We start from the raw sequence: 7,906 nt of genomic DNA, 5'->3' as shown, positions 1-7,906 counted from the left end.
ATGCCCTGCAACTTCCTTTTTGTGTACCGAATTTTGTGTGTACCAAATAAGAGCCAGGTAAACTGGGAAATGATCGTTTATCAGCAAAAAAAGTAATAGTGATTTTAACTTTTGGATTACCTTGTTAGCATCCTTATTACTTGTTTACCAGATAAAAATAACGAATTGTTTTTTTATTTTATGCCAGTTACACTTTAACAGAATGAACTGTGCAGAGAGCACAGACAGAGTTAAGCCTTTGGCCTCAATTCACTAAGATCATGCTGGAGATAATAAGGCAAGAGAAAACTTACCTCCACACAGTGAGGGCTCGTTCCCACTGTTGCGACGCGATTTCGGCCGCATTCCGACGCTTGTAAAAACGCATGCGGATGCGTTTCCGCATGCGTTTTTACCCGCGATTTCGCATGCGATTTCGCATGGCAGGGTGCCATGCGAAATTAACCATGACACTGCCAGGGCTAAATAAAATTGAAAAAGGTGCGAAATCGCGGGTAAAAACGCATGTAACAAACGCATGCGTTTTTACTATTAAATACATTAGCGGCGATTCGCACGGATTCCCGACGCAGGCGAAATCGTTGGCTCTTTTGTGCGTTTTTTTCACGCTGAAAAAAACGCACCTCAACAACGCTACAGTGGAAACAGGCCCATCCACTTGCATTACATGTGCGGATCTGCATACGTTGGACGCATGCAGATTCGCGATAGTGGGAACGAGCCCTGAGAGAGTTATCTTATGTCTTCATTCCTTAGTTATGTTACATCCTCTAGTTATTTTCACAAGCAGTTTATTAACAGCCTGTCTTTAACTTTAGAATTCTGGAGTTATTTTAAGGATTGAAGAGTTAAATTAAAGACAGAAGAGTTAACTTTAGGTTTTGCCTGAGGTAAAGTTAAAGATATGGGCCTCAATTCACTAAGCTTATCTCCTGTCTTTAATAACTCTTCTAGAGTTGTTACCATGGTGATAAGGCATGTCGTATTCAGGAAACATTTTACCTCAGGCAAACCTAAAGTTAACTCTTCTGTCTTTAAGTTAACTCTTCAATCCTTAAAATAACTCCAGAGTTAAAGACAGGCTGTTTAATAACTGCATGTGAAAATAACTACAGAGGAGGTAAATTAACTACAGAGGAGGTAAGATAACTACAGAGGAGGTAACTTAAGGAATGAAGAGATAAGATAACTCTCTCTTATGTGGAGGTAAGTTTTCTCTTGCCTTATTATCTCCAGCATGATCTTAGTGAATTGAGGCCATGGAATGCATTGCCACAGGAAGTCGTTATGGCAAATTCTATACCTGCATTTAAAGGGGGCTTAGATGCTTTCCTTGCGTTGAAAGACATCCATGGCTACAATTACTAGGTAATGCCTAATGATGTTGATCCAGGGATTTTATCTGATTGCCATCTGGAGTCGGGAAGGAATTTTTTTCCCTTTTGTGGCTAATTGGACCATGCCTTGTTAAGCTGGCCATACACTAGGCCGATTCCCGCCAGATCGACAGCAGATTCGATCACTGGGATCGAATCTGCTGTCACATCGTTCCCACTACATGCCGAATTTCTATCTATTTCGTCCAATCCCGTCGATCGCTCCGTGCAGAAAATTACCGTCGATCGCCCGCGGGTAGGGAGCGCGTTGCTAGTGGCGTTCGAGTGCCCGACGACCAACGCAATAGAGCCCGCATACATTACCTGCTCCACCCGCGCGACTCACCCCGGTCACCGCTGCTCCGTCTCCGCGCTGGTCTCCGGGTCTTCACTTCTTCCTGCCCGGCAGGAAGTTTAAACAGTAGAGGGCGCTCTACTGTTTAAACTTCCTGCCGGGCAGGAAGAAGTGAAGCATGACCAGAGCGGAGACGGAGCAGCGGTGACCGGGGGCAGTCGAGCTGGACGGAGCAGGTAATGTATGCGGGCGGGGGGAGCGGCGGCAGCACCACCACAGATTGTGAATGGTTTCAGGCTGAAATCGGTTCACAATCTGTTTGCTGTAAAGGTAGCCATACGATCCCTCTCTGATCAGATTCGATCAGAGAGGGATCTATCTGTTGGTCGAATCTGATGGCAAATCGACCAGTGTATGGCTACCTTAAGGGTTTTTCGCCTTCCTCTGGATCAACAGGGATATGTGAGGGAGGGAGCAGGCTGGTGTGGTACTTTGTTCTCTGGTTGAACTCGATGGCCGTATGTCTTTTTTCAACCAAAATAACTATATAACTATGTAAAATGTTTCCTGAATACTACATGCCTCATTACCATGGTGATAACTCTAGAAAAGTTATTAAAGACAGGAGATAAGCTTAGTGAATTGAGGCCAATGTCTTTCCTGCAGAAGTAGAGCCCCAGCAGGGCTGTGAGTTACAGCTGCTGATAAGCTAATTACACTCTGATGTAGCTAAACAAACACACAGGGCACCCTGCAATTGATTCCTACAGCATTTACAGTATATGTGGAATGAAAACTTTTCATTGTGTAATTTGCAAGTGTTCAGGTCCGCTTTATTGTGGAAGATCACGTTATAAGCCTGTTGTAACTGGTAATAATGAATACCGTCCTTGTTAGTTTTTCCTCTCCTTCATTCAACTGAAAATTGTATATGTGAAACCTGCAGCTCCTCGTCGGGACTAAAAGTGTGACTTTTTACCTCCTCCGTGACCTGATCTGTAACTTCCATTAACTGGGGACCTTGCTCTCCCTCTTCCGCATGTGGCCTTCTCGTTTAGACATAAATAAATGCACCATACAGTTTGTCCCCTGCCATATAATGAAGAACAAAAATCAGATGGAAGCACACAGGCAGAAAATGGGGAGAAATTCTTTGCAGCATTTCAAGTGACCTTCTGCAACTAGCGGCACTACTTTGACATGAAACTGTAATTGTAAGTTAACCAAAAAGCACTTCTGCTGTTGCATGCTGGGTACAGCTGATGATAAAAGTGCTGGGGACTAAGTGAAAAAATACGCTGTTAAAAATATAGAAAGGACATCTTTGTGACAGAGTAATTTCGAATTTAAAGCAGTACTAAATTAAAGCAATGAAAATAATAAAATGTATTGCTTAGTGACAGTATGAATACATTCTAAAATAACAGAGTTTTATGGATCTCCCTGAAATATGGAGCAGGTTCTGAATTTTACCCTCGGTTGTATTGCAGCACTGTAGAGGAGGGATAGCATGCCGGCATGTATGCCCAATGTGTTGAGTTTAGCTTTAATATGGCAAGAGGTTAAAGAGAACCCGAGGTGTGTTTAAAGAATGTTATCTGCATACAGAGGCTGGATCTGCCTATACAGCCCAGCCTCTGTTGCTATCCCAAACCCCACTAAGGTCCCCCTGCACTCTGCAATCCCTCATAAATCACAGCCGTGCTGTGAGGCTGTGTTTACATCTGTAGTGTCAGTCTCAGCTGCTCCCCCGCCTCATGCATAGCTCCGGTCCCTGCCCCCGTCCCTTCCCTCCAATCAGCAGGGAGGGAAGGGATGCAGGCGGGGACTGGAGTTCTGCAGGAGGCGGGGAGAGCAGCAGACTGACACTATAGAGATAAACACAGCCAGTTCTGACAAGCTGTTTGTCAGCAGCATGGCTGTGATTTATGGAGGGATTGCAGAGTGCAGGGGGACATTAGGGGGGTTTGGGATAGCAACAGAGGCTGGGCTGTATAGGCAGATCCAGCCTCTGTATGCAGATAATATTCTTCAAACCCACCTCGGGTTCTCTTTAACCACTTCGGGACCACAGTCTTTTCGCCCCTTAAGGACCAGAGCCTTTTTCTCCATTCAGACCACTGCAGCTTTCACGGTTTATTGCTCGGTCATAAAACCTACCACCTAAATGAATTTTACCTCCTTTTCTTGTCACTAATACAGCTTTCTTTTGATGCTATTTGATTGCTGCTGCGAGTTTTACTTTTTATTATATTCATCAAAAAAGACATGAATTTTGTCAAAAAAATGACTTTTTTAACTTTCTGTGCTGACATTTTTCAAATAAAGTAAAATTTCCTATACATTTGAGCGCGAAAGTTATTCTGCTACATGTCTTTGATAAAAAAAAAAACATTCAGTGTATATTTATTGGATTGGGTAAAAGTTATAGCGTTTACAAACTATGGTGCCAAAAGTGAATTTTCCCATTTTCAAGCATCTCTGACTTTTCTGCGCACCTGTCATGTTTCATGAGGGGCTAAAATTCCAGGATAGTACAAATACCCCCCAAATGACCCCATTTTGGAAAGAAGACATCCCAAAGTATTCAGTGAGAGGCATGGTGAGTTCATAGAAGATTTTATTTTTTGTCACAAGTTAGCGGAAAATGACAGTTTGTGACAAAAAAAAAAAAAAAAAAAAGTTTCCATTTCTTCTAACTTGCGACAAAAAAAAATGAAATCTGCCACGGACTCACTATGCTCCTCTCTGAATACCTTGAAGTGTCTACTTTCCAGAATGGGGTCATTTGTGGGGTGTGTTTACTGTCCTGGCATTTGGGGGGTGCCTAATTGTAAGCACCCCTGTAAAGCCTAAAGATGCTCATTGGACTTTGGGCCCCTTAGCGCAGTTAGGCCGCAAAAAAGTGCCACACATGTGGTATTGCCGTACTCAGGAAAAGTAGTATAATGTGTTTTGGGGTGTATTTTTACACATACACATGCTGGGTGGGAGAAATATCTCCGTAAATGACAATTTTTTTATTTTTTTTACACACAATTGTCTATTTATAGAGATATTTCTCCCACTCAGCATGGGTATGTGGAAAAATACACCCCAAAACACATTATACTACTTCTCCTGAGTACGGCGATACCACATGTGTGGCACTTTTTTGCACCCTAACTGCGCTAAGGGGCCCAAAGTCCAATGAGTACCTTTAGGATTTCACAGGTCATTTTGAGAAATTTCGTTTCAAGACTACTCCTCACGGTTTAGGGCCCCTAAAATGCCAGGACAGTATAGGAACCCCACAAATTACCCCATTTTAGAAAGAAGACACCCCAAGGTATTCCGTTAGATGTATGGTGAGTTCATAGAAGATTTTTTTTTTTTGTCACAAGTTAGCGGAAATTGATTGTAATTGTTTTTTTTCACAAAGTGTCATTTTCCGCTAACTTGTGACAAAAAATAAAATCTTCTATGAACTCGCCATTCTCCTAACGGAATACCTTGGGGTGTCTTCTTTCTAAAATGGAGTCATTTGTGGGGTTCCTATACTGCCCTGGCATTTTAGGGGCCCTAAACCGTGAGGAGTAGTCTTGAAACCAAATGTGGCAAAATGACCTGTGAAATCCTAAAGGTACTCATTGGACTTTGGGCCCCTTAGCGCACTTAGGGTGCAAAAAAGTGCCACACATGTGGTACCGCCGTACTCAGGAGAAGTAGTATAATGTGTTTTGGGGTGTATTTTTACACATACCCATGCTGGGTGGGAGAAATATCTCTGTAAATGACAATTATTTGATTTTTTTTACACACAATTGTCCATTTACAGAGAGATTTCTCCCACCCAGCATGGGTATGTATAAAAATACACCCCAAAACACATTATACTACTTCTTCTGAGTACGGCGATACCACATGTGTGACACTTTTTTGCAACCTAGGTGCGCTAAGGGGCCTAACGTCCTATTCACAGGTCATTTTGAGGCATTTGGATTCTAGACTACTCCTCACGGTTTAGGGCCCCTAAAATGCCAGGGCAGTATAGGAACCCCACAAGTGACCCCATTTTAGAAAGAAGACACCCCAAGGTATTCTGTTAGGAGTATGGTGAGTTCATAGAAGATTTTTTTTTTGTCACAAGTTAGCGGAAAATGACACTTTGTGAAAAAAAAAACAATACATATCAATTTCCGCTAACTTGTGACAAAAAATAAAATCTTCTATGAACTCATCATACACCTAAAAGAATACCTTGGGGTGTCTTCTTTCTAAAATGGGGTCACTTGTGGGGTTCCTATACTGCCCTGGCATTTTAGGGGCCCTAAACCGTGAGGAGTAGTCTTGAACCCAAATGTCTCAAAATGACCTGTGAAATCCTAAAGGTACTCATTGGACTTTGGGCCCCTTAGCACAGTTAGGCTGCAAAAAAGTGTCACACATGTGGTATCGCCGTACTCAGAAGAAGTAGTATAATGTGTTTTGTGGTGTATTTTTACATATAACCATGCTGGGTGGGAGAAATATCTCTGTAAATGACACATTTTTGATTTTTTTTACACACAATTGTCCATTTACAGAGAGATTTCTCCCACCCAGCATGGGTATGTGTAAAAATACACCACAAAACACATTATACTACTTCTCCTGAGTATGGCGATACCACATGTGTGACACTTTTTTGCAGCCTAGGTGCGCTAAGGGGCCCAACGTCCTATTCACAGGTCATTTTGAGGCATTTGTTTTCTAGACTACTCCTCACGGTTTAGGGCCCCTAAAATGCCAGGGCAGTATAGGAACCCCACAAGTGACCCCATTTTAGAAAGAAGACACCCCAAGGTATTCCGTTAGGGGTATGGTGAGTTCATAGAAGATTTTATTTTTTCTCACAAGTTAGTGAAAAATGACACTTTGTGAAAAAAACAATAACAATCCAATTTCCGCTAACTTTTGACAAAAAATAAAATATTCTATGAACTCATCATACACCTAACAGAATACCTTGGGGTGTCTTCTTTCTAAAATGGGGTCACTTGTGGGGTTCCTATACTGCCCTGGCATTTTACGGGCCCAAAACTGTGAGTAGTCTGGAAACCAAATTTCTCAAAATGACTGTTCAGGGGTATAAGCATCTGCAAATTTTGATGACAGGTGGTCTATGAGGGGGCAAATTTTGTGGAATCGGTCATAAGCAGGGTGGCCTCTTAGATGACAGGATGTATTGGGCCTGATCTGATGGATAGGAGTGCTAGGGGGGTGACAGGAGGTGATTGATGGGTGTCTCAGGGGGCGGTTAGAGGGGAAAATAGATGCAATCAATGCACTGGGGAGGTGATCGGAAGGGGGTCTGAGGGGGATCTGAGGGTTTGGCCGAGTGATCAGGAGCCCACACGGGGCAAATTAGGGCCTGATCTGATGGGTAGGTGTGCTAGGGGGTGACAGGAGGTGATTGATGGGTGTCTCAAGGTGTGATTAGAGGGGGGAAATAGATGCAAGCAATGCACTGGCGAGGTGATCAGGGCTGGGGTCTGAGGGCGTTCTGAGGTGTGGGCGGGTGATTGGGTGCCCGCAAGGGGCAGATTAGGGTCTAATCTGATGGGTAACAGTGACAGGTGGTGATAGGGGGTGATTGATGGGTAATTAGTGGGTGTTTAGAGGAGAGAATAGATGTAAACAATGGATTTGGGAGGTGATCTGATGTCGGATCTGCGGGCGATCTATTGGTGTGGGTGGGTGATCAGATTGCCCGCAAGGGGCAGGTTAGGGGCTGATTGATGGGTGGCAGTGACAGGGGGTGATTGATGGGTGGCAGTGACAGGGGGTGATTGATGGGTGATTGACAGGTAATCAGTGGGTTATTACAGGGGAGAACAGATGTAAATATTGCACGGGCGAATTGATAAGGGGGGGGTCTGAGGGCAATCTGAGCGTGTGGGCAGGTGATTGGGTGCCCGCAAGGGGCAGATTAGGGTCTAATCTGATGGGTAACAGTGACAGGTGGTGATAGGGGGTGATTGATGGGTAATTAGTGGGTGTTTAGAGGAGAGAATAGATGTAAACAATGGATTTGGGAGGTGATCTGATGTCGGATCTGCGGGCGATCTATTGGTGTGGGTGGGTGATCAGATTGCCCGCAAGGGGCAGGTTAGGGGCTGATTGATGGGTGGCAGTGACAGGGGGTGATTGATGGGTGGCAGTGACAGGGGGTGATTGATGGGTGATTGACAGGTAATCAGTGGGTTATTACAGG

The sequence above is a fragment of the Hyperolius riggenbachi genome, chromosome 5 (genome assembly GCF_040937935.1).
Source record: "Hyperolius riggenbachi isolate aHypRig1 chromosome 5, aHypRig1.pri, whole genome shotgun sequence".
NCBI classification, from domain to species: domain Eukaryota; kingdom Metazoa; phylum Chordata; class Amphibia; order Anura; family Hyperoliidae; genus Hyperolius; species Hyperolius riggenbachi.
The sequence above is the reverse complement of the archived record's forward strand: the minus strand, read 5'-3'. Positions refer to the sequence as shown.